Source organism: Meleagris gallopavo, chromosome 10 (assembly GCF_905368555.1).
Source record: "Meleagris gallopavo chromosome 10, MGAL_WU_HG_1.1, whole genome shotgun sequence".
In the NCBI taxonomy this organism is placed as follows: domain Eukaryota; kingdom Metazoa; phylum Chordata; class Aves; order Galliformes; family Phasianidae; genus Meleagris; species Meleagris gallopavo.
Genome location: NC_139413.1, coordinates 27931902 through 27945301, shown reverse-complemented (window position 1 = coordinate 27945301; position 13400 = coordinate 27931902). Strand labels below are relative to the sequence as shown.

The 13400-nt window shown below is 49.9% G+C and overlaps 2 protein-coding genes across 2 annotated transcripts in view; both read right to left on the bottom strand.

Annotated features, from left to right (window-relative positions):
- The window catches only part of PDE4B (phosphodiesterase 4B), a 148173-nt gene extending 143130 nt beyond the window's left edge, over positions 1 to 5043 (bottom strand). Inside the window, exon 1 of the mRNA XM_085231097.1 lies at positions 4819 to 5043. The gene's annotated coding sequence lies outside the window, so the exon portion shown is untranslated. The remainder of the gene's footprint in view (positions 1 to 4818) is intronic.
- Positions 5044 to 6881: 1838 nt separating this feature from the next.
- LEPR (leptin receptor) overlaps positions 6882 to 13400 on the bottom strand; it is a 45470-nt gene continuing 38951 nt past the window's right edge. Inside the window, exon 20 of the mRNA XM_085231039.1 lies at positions 6882 to 11855. The gene's annotated coding sequence lies outside the window, so the exon portion shown is untranslated. The remainder of the gene's footprint in view (positions 11856 to 13400) is intronic.

Genomic DNA, 13400 nt, shown 5'->3' with positions numbered 1-13400 from the left:
CCCTGGACACAACACCCCAGGGACTCAAGCTGTTCGGAGCTGGTCCCACCGCCTGGGTTGGAGGACCCTCCTGTGTCCCCATGCTGCGCCTAACGCCCAATAGGACACGTCCCACAGGGGCAGGACTGCTAGAGCTAAACTCAATCAGGTCTCAGAAGGGAACATCTAAGTTCCTTCTTCCCAAGGCTAAAGCCAGTAAGGCAAGGAAGGGTGGGTTTGGCAGTGCCAAGGGTTGAATGCCAGCCTTTGGAAGGCAGGCTCTGTAAAACTGAGAGTCCCCTTGCTGGGATTCAGCAGTCCCTAAATTGCCGCTGACAAGGGTGACTGTCTAATGGGACACATCCGAGCACCTCAAGTTGCAGGAAACCTGGAACTTAACTCCATCTCAGCAAGGCTCAGCCCATCAAAAAGCCATTTGCCTACTTGGCTCCAGCTATCCCTGTTTAAGGACCAGAATTCATCGCACTTCTTTGCGTGCTAGCAACTTCCATTTCCAAATCCAGCCTCAGAAACCCAGCCCTAGCCCCTTCTGTGGCTTCAACCACGATCTCACCCAGCCTTTTCCTCCAAAGCATTCTTCCCTGTTGCTGCTGGTTCTTACAGAAAGGAGCGGTCAACTTGCCAATCCCTGACCAATTTCAGTGATACGCTATGCTAGCACTTGTACAGCTTTTGCACACAGAACAAAAAGAAATGACAACTGGACTCGTAGCAGATCTCACCTGTTTTCCAAGGCTTTTTATGCTATGTTGTATCTCAGGTACTTGTGCTCCACCAGAATCTACCCTAACCTCACAGAAATTAACAGCAATTTCATATCATCCCTGTGCCATCCTGGCACCAAACAGACGCAGTCCATCCCCCTGGGCTGTCCCAGTGCCCATCACAAGCCACTTGCTTGTGGAAGCACCAGCTCTTATCCTGCTCTCAAGACTTTGATGATTCATCAGGAAATGTTTTATAGGGTTTATAACTCCATGCCAAACAAAGCTCCTTTTCCAGCATCACACAGCTCATTCTATGCAGTACCAACCGAGCCGTGAACGGCACCGACCTGCACTTGGGCTGTGAAGGCTTTGCATCATTTAGGGGGGGAAACACAAACAAAACAACTCACCGCATAGAAAGATAAGGGAAAAAAGGACAGCTACATGGGACTTTTCTGGACCCTCTACCCCTGACTTAACATCAACATGCACAAAGCGTATTGTTACGTGCACAAACAGGAAAAAATGCCAAACTCGAAGCAGACACGTGCACTTACAAAACTACACTTTTTAAGCATCTGAATAGCCACAGATCTAATCCATCGTGATCCACTAATCTGTCTCCCATCACTAACAGAGATGCCAGATGCTTCAACAGAAGCGCAAGAAATTCCGCTGCTGGCAGACAGGATAAGCTGCTCTCATGGGAAGTTCCCTCTGAGCCTCACATCCCAGGGACTGGTTTAAGCTACGAAGGACAGACATTTACATCTCTTCTAAAGCCCCACATTTGTCTCTTTAGTATTTGCAGTTTCGTACACTTATGGACACTCCTGCCATGGACAGAAATTGTTTTGGATGCAGTCAGGTTCTGTGCTTCCAGAACACTCTGGCAGACAGTCCTTCAGCCTAATTACATATCTCAGAAAAACAAACCAATCCCACTGCATGCCTACTTGTTCCTGCGTGATAAGGAGGAAAGTTCTTGGCCTACCTTCTCTATAGCACCCATCCTGCCCTAAGGCACTGCCCTCTGGAAGAGATCATAGAATCACAGAACGGCCTGGGTTGCAAAGGCCCACAGTGCTCATCAGTTCCAACCCCCTGCTGTGTGCAGGTCGCCAACCTGCAGCCCAGGCTGCCCAGAGCCACATCCAGCCTGGCCTTGAGTGCCTGCAGGGATGGGGCATCCACAGCCTCCTTGGGCAGCCTGTTCCAGTGCTGTCCAGGGTGTTCTCACCACCCTGTGTGCAGATATCCTCATGACCAGCCTGACTGCACTGCACAAAGGGCTGCAGAAGAGCAGAACCACGGGACCATACAGCCACAGAACAGCTCTAAGAGGGAAAGAGAAACAGGCCTTGTGGGCATATTTTTAGCAAGAAGAGACATACTATCAATTCAATCTTTTTTTTATGTTAAACAAGCTTTCAGAGTTGGGAAATGTTTTCATAATTAAGGAGCGCAGTTAAAATGTTTTACCTACAACAGCTAAATAACCATTCCTCCACACTGCCTGAAACCAAAACATTCCAGCAGTAAGAACCTGAAAGTGAAGCTGACAAATTATTTCAACTATTTAAAGCGAGAGAAATACAGAAAAAAATAATAAAAACCATCACAACACAGAGCGTGAGTAATACCATCAGATTAATATCCCTGTGCTTTAGGAGCAATATTTAATGTATGCAGACACATTTGTTTGCAACAGCCTTCAAGTTTAGGGAAGTTCTTTCCCATCATCAGTTCTACGCCTTTCTAATAGTTTTTCCATCTGCTGGGGCTATATTTATCCCGCTGCCATCATTATACAGTTTCATTTACTGATGGAGCTAGTGCGAAGACTTGCACGCTTTATTTTCTGCACAATGGACATTTAATTTAAACAAATAAAGGCAACTCTACACACCATTTTGTTATTATTTTTTCTCTATGCATGGAAACCACCAGATCCATGCCATGTATTTATCCAACACCTGAAATCGTGAGCACATCACACACAGAACAACAGGCTGACAAACCCTCCTCGTGCTGCAGGAGCACGGGAAGCTGCACATCACAAAACAGAAGCCAAACTAAGGAACAAAGTTAATTGTTCCCTTCCGGGCACGGACGCCCACTGCCTGTTCCACACACGAGCACAGCATTAGGGAAGTGGCACGAAAGTGAGTTCTATCTCTGTCTCTGGATGCTGAGGCTGCTTCCCAATACAGCACAGCTGCTGAGCACATTTTGTACAGAATGCCCCAAACCAGATGCATTTCAGTGCAGGTCAGCAAGACTCAAGTTCCTGGAGGTAATAAATACACACTGGGCTATTACAGAGAAACCAGAGGAGCTACAGCCATAGCTTGTGCTGCATCGGTAACTCCAGGCCAGGTCTGTTTGGGTGAAACAGGTCATCCCAACCAGCTGAGTTATCAGCACTACAACCTGCCACAAAAGGATGGATTTGACAACTGCATGCAGAGTTCCCACATTAAATATGGAAGACAGTTGATTGCAGTAACATTAAAGTAAGACTACTGCTCAGAGATGATTAGACAGCTAACCTGTTATAAGCTTCTTGAGAGATAAGACAGACTCCTGAGTAAGGATCTTAGTATCAGATAAGGAAGGGCTGGAGCTGGAGCTCAGTGCTGGGAAGCACCAAGCTGAGGGGCACAGAAAGAAAGCAGGATGCATCTGCAGCACCCTGGCTGCTACCAGAGTGAGGAAAGGGTCCTACCTGCAAACATTCATACAGTGTGGAACCAGGATTTGGTGAACCACCACATCCCCAACACAGCAGTCTGAGCTTGAGTTTACGTACCTGGCTGCAAATTCAACCTCAGCACGGTTTTGGAAGCAGCAGCCAAGCAGGGCCAAACCTCATATTTTAGCTCAGCCTCAGATTTAAATATTACATTAAAACCGTTTACTGGGATCTCAGGCGTCGAAGGTGGGAGTAGAACAAGACAGAGGTGTAACTGGGAGTACCTGAGCAGGCACGTGGTAACACATCAATAAATCACGAATATAAATCAGACACAAGAAACAGATAATTACTGCAAATAATCTGCTGTATGCAGCCAGCGTGCTTCATAGTGGGCGAGGAAAGCGCTCTCTGTACTAAAGAGCTTAGGTTTCAGCTGAGCTATAAACCAGAGATTTGTCCACAATCCGGCCACCAGCTCTGCACGAGGGTCTGTCTCAGAGCAGCACAACAGCCCTCTGTTCAGCTGCATCTAAACCCGCACATGCCGTTCCCCAGCTCGTTCACTGCTGCTTCCCCTGGAGCATTTCAGAAGGAAACAACGCCTCACAGCACGAATCCTGCTAAGGTAGCACACGGATCTACCAGGAATTCTCCCTGCAGCGCCAGGGACCTCATGGGATGCTCTGTTCTCACCTCCGTGGTGCCGTTCCTCCCGAGGCCTCTGCTGAGGGCCGGGTGCTTCCAGGCTGCGTTCCTTCCTCGCCCCCCAACACGGGGATGGAGGCAGCTCCCCCCGCTCCCTGCTATGGAGGAACACCAAACTTCCCCATCCATCCTCACTGAGCTGAGAAAGGGAAACCGCAACAACAAAGTGCCTCAAACCACATGTGAGCAAATGTGATGCATGGAACCCAGAAGGGAAAACACCACAGAGAAATCCACGCGTGGGGGGCTGAGCTGGGAAGGGGCCACAAGGAGACACTGGTTGCTTTGGGCACACAGCACACGGCTGGCCTGGCTGTGTCCCGTGTCTGTGTGTCCCGTGTCCGTGTGTCCCGTGTCCGTGTGTCCCTCAGCCCCAGACACTGATTTAAGCAGACCACTGTAATGGGACAGCCCTGACATTCCCTTTTCTTCATATCATCCAAAATAAAACGAGTAGCCCCAATAAAAACCAGACAAAATAGACAGGGATATTTATATTTCCCCTCATCAGAAAACCTTTTTTTCCCGCCCCCCCCCGAGAAAAACCCATCCATTCCTATCACCGCACGACTCCACACGCAGAACTCGCCCGGCCCCGCAGCTCCGTACCCACCTGCCCACGGCGGAGCTCCGCCCGCAGCCCCGCGCTGCGGCAGCCCCCGCTCAGCCCGGCCGCCCGCTCTGGCAGAGCCCCGGGAAGCCGCTTACCTCCGCCGTTTCCCCGCGTCGTCTCCGCAGCTCCGCCGCGGAGCTCAGCGCGCTGCTCGGCTGGCTATCCGCGGCCGGCAATGGCAGCGAGCGCGGCCGCCACCTGCCAGGGCTGCGCCGGCAGCTCAGCTCGGCTCGGCTCGGCTCCGCTCCCCCCCCCAGCCGGCCGCGGGCTGCCGGGAGGGAGCGGCGCCATCCCCCGCGGGCGCGGGGCGGGCTCACCTCAGCGGGCGCTCCGCAACGGGCGGGAAGGAGGGAGGGGCGAGCGCCGCCCGTGAGGAGAGCGGCGTTGCCCGCTGAGCCCGCGCTGCGCCTCGGCCCCTCACGGCTGTCTGAGGCCGCGGCTCGGCGCCGCGTTCGGTCCGGGCTTCCCGCTCTCAGAAAGGCCTTGGAGCGTCCAGAGAGGGACGACGACGCTGTGAGGTGCAGAATCTGGCATCTGGTTCGAGGCAGCCCCCGTTACAAACTGGGGCGTGAAAGGATTGAGAGCAGCCCGCGGTGTGCCCTCACGGCTCACACAGCCAGCCGTGCCCTGGGCTGCATCAACGCTGGACTTGGTGATCTTGAGGATCTTTTCCAACCTGAGCGCTTCTATGATTCTAAAAGCAGCGTGGCCTGCAGGTCAGGGAGGTGATCCTGCACCTCTGCTCAGATGTGGAGTTGTCAGTACAGGAGGGACACAGAGCTGATGGAGTGATCCCTGGGATGGAGCAGCTCTCCTGTGGGACAGGCTGAGAGCTGGGGCTGTTCAGCCTGGAGAAGCGAAGGCTGTGAGGTGACCTGATGGTGGCCTGTCAGTATCTAAAGGGGAGCTACAGGAAAGAAGGGGACAAACTCTTTGGTGGGGTCTGTGGTGACAGGACAAGGGGAAATGGCTTCAAGCTCAGGGAGGTTAGATTTAGGTTAGATATAAGGAAAAAATCTTTTTCAGTGAGGGTGGTGAGCACTGGAACAGGTTGCCCAGGGATGTGGTTAATGCCGCGTCCCTGGAAGACTTTCAAGGCCAGGCTGGATCAGGCCCTGGGCACCCTGACCTAGCTGTGGTGTGCCTGTGCACTGCAGGGCAGTTGGACTTGATGGCCCTCAGAGGTCCCTTCCAGCTTTAAGGATTCTAGGATTCTATGATCTGGAGCAGAGGAGGCTCAGGGGAGACCTCATTGCTCCTCACAGCTCCTGGCGGGAGGCTGGGTCGAGGGGGGGTCAGCCTCTGCTCCCAGGGAACAGCAATGTAATGAGAGGTGACGGCCTCATGCTGTGCAGGGCAGGGGCAGTTTGGATGCTGGGGAACATCTCTGCTCCAAAGAACAGTCAGCACTGCACAGCTGCCCAGGGGTGGGGGTCAGCATCCCTGGGGGTGTTCAGAGCTGTGGGGATGTGGCACTGAGGGATGTGGGCAGTGAGCATGGGAGGGTGGGAGGGGGTGGGGTTAGGGCTTGAGGGCTTTTCCAACATGAGTGATTCTATGGTTCTAGGACACGTGGCCCTCAGAACCCCGGCTCTTGGCCCCTGGCAAGGCAAAAACATGGTGACACGGCAGCAAGGCAGTGGCATCATAGTGACACGGCAGCACGGCAGCAGCAGGACATGGAGGTACGCACAGCTCCACGCCACCCTGGGCAGAACGGCTGCGGTAGCAAACAGTGCAGCCTGCCTTGAGGGAGCAGCCATGCAACAGGGCTGGTCACAGCACCCCACACATCTATGATGTGGAGGCTTGGAAGAAGTCATTTCATGTGGGCTGGTACAGCAGGAATGTCTGTTTGATCCTAGCAGTGTTGCTAGGTCTCTGGATGTTTGAGGTCTTCATCAAAGGCCTGGCTTCCAAAGTAGTCTAATGTCAGTTAATTCACATTTTGAAAAGAGTAATTTTCTTGCCTTCATAGTTGAGGAGTAATGTTTAACAGTCTTAAAGGAGCAGCTCCAACTCCCCAAAACCTCAGAATCCAGAATACAAAAATGAAATGCATTCATTGTAAAACCTTTTGAATTACAAGTTAAATTCACTATTTGTAGAGGACACAGACCCTTAATTTCAGGGAGTAATGACTGCAGTCTCTGAAATCTGAACAGAAAGCTGCTGTTTAATTCGTGCTCGAAGACTATCTCATCACCCAGTGTCCCACAGATTCAGGGCAGACTGCACCAGATCTTGATAAACCAGCCTTTATGCAGTGCAGTGCAAGAGAACAATATTGAATGAAAGTTTTGTACCACAATCATAAGGGGGAGTCGGAGGGGGGGAAGAGATTGCATGAAGAGCTATTCATTGCCTTGTGGTGAAATGAAGAGTTAATAACCACTTGTTAGATTTCCATAAAATACACTTAGATAGCTTTTAGCACACACAAGATGAGTTACTAATGATCAGCAAAAATTTCATTTTTTCACTCTTTTCCTTTCTTGAAATTTATTTCTGTACATCTAATATAAAAAAATAAAAGTGCAAGACTGCTGATAGGTGTCATTCAAATGATGATTCAGGTATGTGCTGCGTTTCCTTCATTACTTCATATCACAAACAAGATTACAGAGGCAGGCAGCCATGATGCTGGGAATGGCAGGATTTTTAAAGCAACTGTAAAGCATTTCTCTGGAATCGTTTCACACCTTTACAGCTTATCATCTCATCCTTTCCTTTGCCAATAAAATACTGTTCTCAACATTTCCTAGCCTGTCAGGGCTGCAGTCTCAAAAAAGAAAGATTGGCACCACTTTATCTTGGACAGCTCTTCCTGATGTGCCCAAAGCAGCCTGTGTGGCAGCGCATGCAGGAGCTCTGCTTGAGACCAAACTGTTGGTCTGAAAGCCTTGGGGTGGCTTACAGCCACAGGCACAGCCCCACATGGATGGACACAGACCGGTTTGCACCCTACAGTAGGGAAAACCTCTGCAGTATTCAGAAAGAATAAGGCACACAAGTCTCCAAAAAGCCAAGCTAAGCCAGCGTCAGATCTGATCTAACCTGCTGTGCATCGTAAGCCACTGCATCTCACCAGATTCCTCCTGCTCAGAACTGTGCATTTGACCAAAGCATATCCCCCAAAATCAGACGTCAGAGAAGTCACCGCTCAGTAGGCTGTTCCACTGGTTGCTCACTAACAGCAACAAAATACACAACGCACTGATTTGAACTTCTCTGACTTCAGCTTTCAAGCAGTGCTTCTTATTTTGCCCTTCCCTGCTGAACCAACAACTCTTTTATAGTATTTAACATGCTAATCAAGCCATGGCTTAGTCCTCTTTCTGATAAAATAAACAGATCAAGCACTTCAAATTCATTATAATGGCGTTCTTCCACTCTTCAAATATGTCTTTTTGTGATTCTTTCCAGGCCTCTCAAAACATGTAAGTACCTTTTACAGAATGTGGGCTGCAAAACTATTTGTAGTGTTCTGATAACAGCTTTATCATTTCCATAAACCATATTCCCACTCTTACTCCCAGGACCCTACTTGCACATAGAAGGGTCACATCAACCCTCTTTTTTGCCATTGCAAAGAAAGTTTTTGGCTACACACAGGAGTAGAAGCAAGGTGAATTTTCCCTCTGGATGCTGCCTTGTTCAGAGAGTCACACATCAAAATTCATTTATGGCAAGAAGTTAAATCTTTGATTGTTGGTTATATAGCGTTTAGGTAAGTCCTCTTTAAGTTCTGCTTAACTAAGAAAGCGCAGAGCATATGTAAGTTAGGACAGGACAAGTAAAATAGCTCAAGTGGCTAAAAGTCAGCCTTGTCTGCTAGACTACAAAGCCAAGGAAATAGGAATGTTGCTCTCGGGCCCCCACAGCCTTCAGACAGTGGGTAGTGTCTACTAATTCCCTGGCAACGAGGCACATCAGTAATCCTGATTCAGTGAGTGATCTGCAAGCAGTGACACAGACGCAGTGTGTCAGTGGACAGAAGGAGCTGGCCAGGGCAGCCATCACCAGGACAGAAAGAGCTGGCCATTCTCCTGTCTTCACAGATCTCCGGCTTTCTGGCACCCCACTGGAAGCTCAAATGCTGATAGCAAGGCTGTCATGGGGAGGACGAAATTAAGAAATTTCTTAGGGCTCACTCTGTGACCATATCACAGGCTGTGTTATTCTTATCTTCCTCTCCAGAATCTGCCAAGCCTACTTGGAGAACACATCCATGGCATTAAGATATTTCCCCAGCCCTGAGTGTTCATAATCTCACTGGAACAGAATACTGAGAGCTGCAAAGTTTACTGCTGTTCACCAGATACCACTCGTGAACACGAACATGTCATTGTCAGTGAGCTCTAAACACCCTAAAAGGCTTAAGACTAATAAATCTGACTGATACCCTGCCAGCTTTCCGAAAAGTTGCATATGATTTAGGTAGAGCAGTATGATACAATCAGTGCTTTTGTTACTCTCTGCAGAATCTAGCTAATCCTCAAACACGCGTTAGCAGGCAAGTCCTGAAGATCCCACTGGGCCACGTCATGTCATGCATCCGATGAGCAAGGCCAAACCTCTCCATTCCTGTGCTGTCCCCCGCAGAGCTGCCCGAAGGCCACCTCCCAACATCTCTCTGAATCTGATCTTCACAAATTTAGACCAAGGCGTGGAGATGAGACAGCCTAGGGGCGGCGATGAGGTGATCTCCTCCTTAGTAGGTAGGAGGGAGGCATCTGTTCTCATTCTCCTGTGTCGCTTCATGTTTAAGCTTTTGACCCTGGGATCCCACTGCCTTCCACACAGAAACTGCCAAGATAATTACTCAGAGGCTTCGGATGCCGTCTGACAGGGGACATCCACTTCACAGTGATAGGACTTATTTCCTCCACAGCTGGACCCCTCACTAATGGGGTCCCCTGCTAATCAGCGCCCTGAAATCTGATGATGCACTCGAGTGCCAGTGATGTGGAGATGATGCACAAGTGGTCAGTTCCGGCAGCAAGCTGAGAGTATTTCTGGCTGTGATGCTGGCACTGAGCTCTCACTTACCAGGGTCTGAGTAATGCTTTCCGTCATTTGCGGGTGATGACTTACCAAGTCTGTCCTTTTCTGGCGTATGATGACTTTACTGCAGTTATTCATGCCTTCATCATCTCTCATATGATGCACTTCACAAACTCCAGCTAGCATACAGGGCATTGCAGAACACCTCAGCTGCACCAGGAACCATCCTAGACTTTGCTCTAATTCCTCATAAAGCGAAAAATCAAGTGCAGTGTCCTCACCTCCTGCTTCATGCTCAGAGCCCTCCCAGGGTGGAGGGCATCACTGACACCGCTGCTGCCAGTCAATGGAGAGACCTTTTGGTTTTGTGGTCAGCAGAACTGTCACAGGATCAGTCTGAGGGCATGGAATGAACTGAGGGGTCAATGCCATTAAATACCACCACATCCTGCTCCATGAGAAGTGTACACTTCTCAAGCTTTGCTTTCTTCACAATAAAACACGAGAGTAATATGTATGTAAAAGAGGACAAGGGAAAAATCCCATGTACCAAAACAGGATGCTATTATATCCTTTTTATCCTTTCTTCTCTTGTTTTTTTTTTTTGTTTTTCCTTTCCAATCTGAGGAGACTATGAGAAAAAATAAGCTGGCAGATGTTAGTCATTTTGCTTAATGCATTCAGATACCTTGTGATAAATGTGGTGGGAGAGCTTGTATAGAATAGAATAACTGTCTTCAGTGAGGGGCTGTCAACATAGTAAAAAGAAGATAAGTTTCCTATTAAAATAGAAAGGGAGTAAAAGCAAATGTGCTTTTGAAGGAGGATGGTTGATATTAGCAATGCTAAAAATAAGGGGAACACAGCCCTCATTTCACTGCCAGAGGAAAAGGGAATTTTTTTCTGTCTCTGAGATGAAATCACTTCCCTCCCCATCCTTCTAGCTGCCTAGCTGGGGCTGTGCTACGAGAGCACCACTGGCAGAATGGATTCTGAGCTGCAGTTTCTGCCCTGCTCTGCTCCCAGCAGGCAGCACAGCCCCAGAGCTGCCCCTGCAGGGGCCATCCTTTGTGCCATCCCCAGAATCCCTCCCAAATTCCTCTTCTCAGAAAGGGATGGGCAGGAGATCCCTCGCTGCTGCCAGCACCAAGAGGAGAAGGGAGCCATTGCCTCCCCCCACAGCGTCATCTCTGCGCCCCCACTTTGTGCACCAAAATGGCTTTGTTATCTCTGCAGCTCTTCTTCATAGAGGCCTTGGTGCCAGCCTGGGGTGAAAGCTGGTGGGAGGACTGGTAGGAGAATCAAAGGGCAGTGTGAAATGGCAAGGAATACACTGAGTACTGTAAGAGATCAGTGAATTAATTCATTGGGCATAATTAATGAATGTCTGTGCTCCCATCTCTGCTCTTCCACTGCAGCTGAAATAGGCTGAAGGAGCTCTTATATACATCAAATACAGGGGAATTACATTACAGGAGGTGTAGCTGAGGCTGTGTTCCTGTGATCAGACAGTGAAATTTACCTTCCACGTTTCAGAACAGAAGGGTTGTTGCAGAAATCATCGGGAGGTGGGTTATATTATGCCCTCTCTGGAAAAGCTGAGTATTCCCATCCATTCCATTCCAGAGTCAGCAGCTGCTTCCATGGTGGGACCAAAAGGCAGCACCCTGAGTGCTGCGCCCAGAGGGCCGGTTTGTGAGGGTTAGGGGACAACCCTTAGCACAGAGGACAGGACAGGGCCGTTTCTTTCAGGCAGAGTGTTCAGAAGGGAAGGAGCTGACGCCATTCAGTGTTCTGCAGCTTCTCTGTGGTTCGCCTGCTTACAGCCACCAGTAGGGCACTGCACTCCTCTTCCTCCCCCTCAGCATCCGTGAGAGCGCTGTCAGACGTGGAGCTGAATCAGCCAGCCCAGCCCTCCGTGAGCATCCAAATCCCTGAGAGGGGAAAATGGAGAGCCAGGGCTGGGGCCACAGCTGACATGGCAGGGAAACCTGCAGCAGAATAGCTAATCCTCTTGGTGAGGGCTCGCTGGCTGCCAGCCTGAACTCCCGGCGCTGATGCATCCCGCCCAGTTTATGGAGCTGCGGGAGGGGGGGCTGCTCTGCTGGCTAGATGGTGATGAATTCTGTGAAAAAAATAGCCACAGACATCTTGCATAAGAGACAAGGCTGGAAGGCCCTGGCATTTCACAAAGGAACCAGCCAAAGATCCATCCAGCACACCGGTCCAATCACAAGCAATGCACCTAACACGCAAATAATAACGCCCTGACACCAAAGCTGGCATTCTTCATCCACTGGGAAATGGCTGTTCTTGCAAAGTGTCAGTATTCAGCCCCTTCATGTAATTAAACATTAATATTTTGCCTGGAATAGGGAAACAAGTTTACTTTGGAACAAATATTATGGGTCAACACTCCTATGAAACACAGGATTAAGATATTTATCCGTAACAGATACCTTTTTCAACCACAAATTTCAGTGAAATTTCATCCCATTCCCTCAGTGGGACATTCTGTTCCCACATCAATCGTGGAAATCCCCAGTGATGATGCTTATACAAGCTATTCTCCTCAGAAAGGAATGTCTGTGTAAATTATACCTCCAACTGTCCAGCTCTCAGAACCCGGAGGGCACGCTGCTCTAGCTGCCGCCTGGAGCCGTCCCCGGGGCCCTTCCCACCTCAGCTATTCACAATTCTGCTCACAGAGTATTTTTTCTGGCAGGGTCTTGGCAAAGCACCAACCTGAACTGGATGTATATTCATCCAAATCATCTGTTCTGCATACCATTTCCTTACAGCTGCCTAGGAGAAACCATTTTAAATCGTCAAAAAAACAAAACAAAAACCAACAGCTATTGCACTTTATGGGCTTTGTGTCTGTTCTGATGGGCTCCTCGTTCCTCTCACCGTTCCCCCCAGGCAGCTTTCCAAGCCCCAGCCCCACGAGGCAGCTGTGCCCTGGCCAGATGAGGCTGAGCACTGTGCTGGTGGGTTTGCGTCTGTACACAGCTGCAGGCGGGTCCCCCCCAGCACTGCTCAGGTGGGAGCTGAGTGCTGCAGATGGGGGCTCAGGTGGGGCTGCCCAGGGCCGTGGGGACCCGTGGATGCTCTCAGCACCCTGTGCCGGTTCACTGCATGATCTGTGCTCTCAGATCATTTATAGTGAGGATGGATGTGCTGGGAAGAGGTGTGTGCCAGCAGACGATGCTTATCAGCAGTGCTGGTGCCCACTGTACGTTCTCAGTGTGTTTCTCTGTGAATCACCAGAAGACACGCTGTAACTGACACAGCACTGGCTGCAGGCCAGGGGCAGCCAGATGCACACTGAGTGCCTGCAGCTTTCACCTACCCCTCACCTTCCCTTTCCACCTCTCGTAAGTTCTCTCACCTTGCAAAGCTATTTGCTTTTTTTTTCCTACCAGTGAAGATGACAAAAGCCACATCAGAGTCACTCTATCAGATACAGAGGCACGTACAGCAGTGTCATCCCATCTTTCACACTGCCACAAGGAGTGAAACCAGCACCTCTGCAGACTTTGGCTTCCTTTTTCTTGTCTTGATTGGGAAGCGTGCAGTGAGACAGATGGCTGTCCGCCAGTCTGTGACACTTCTTTTATCTCAGCAGTCCATAAGGTGTCTGGGTGACACCTTCAGCTCCCAGTGCACT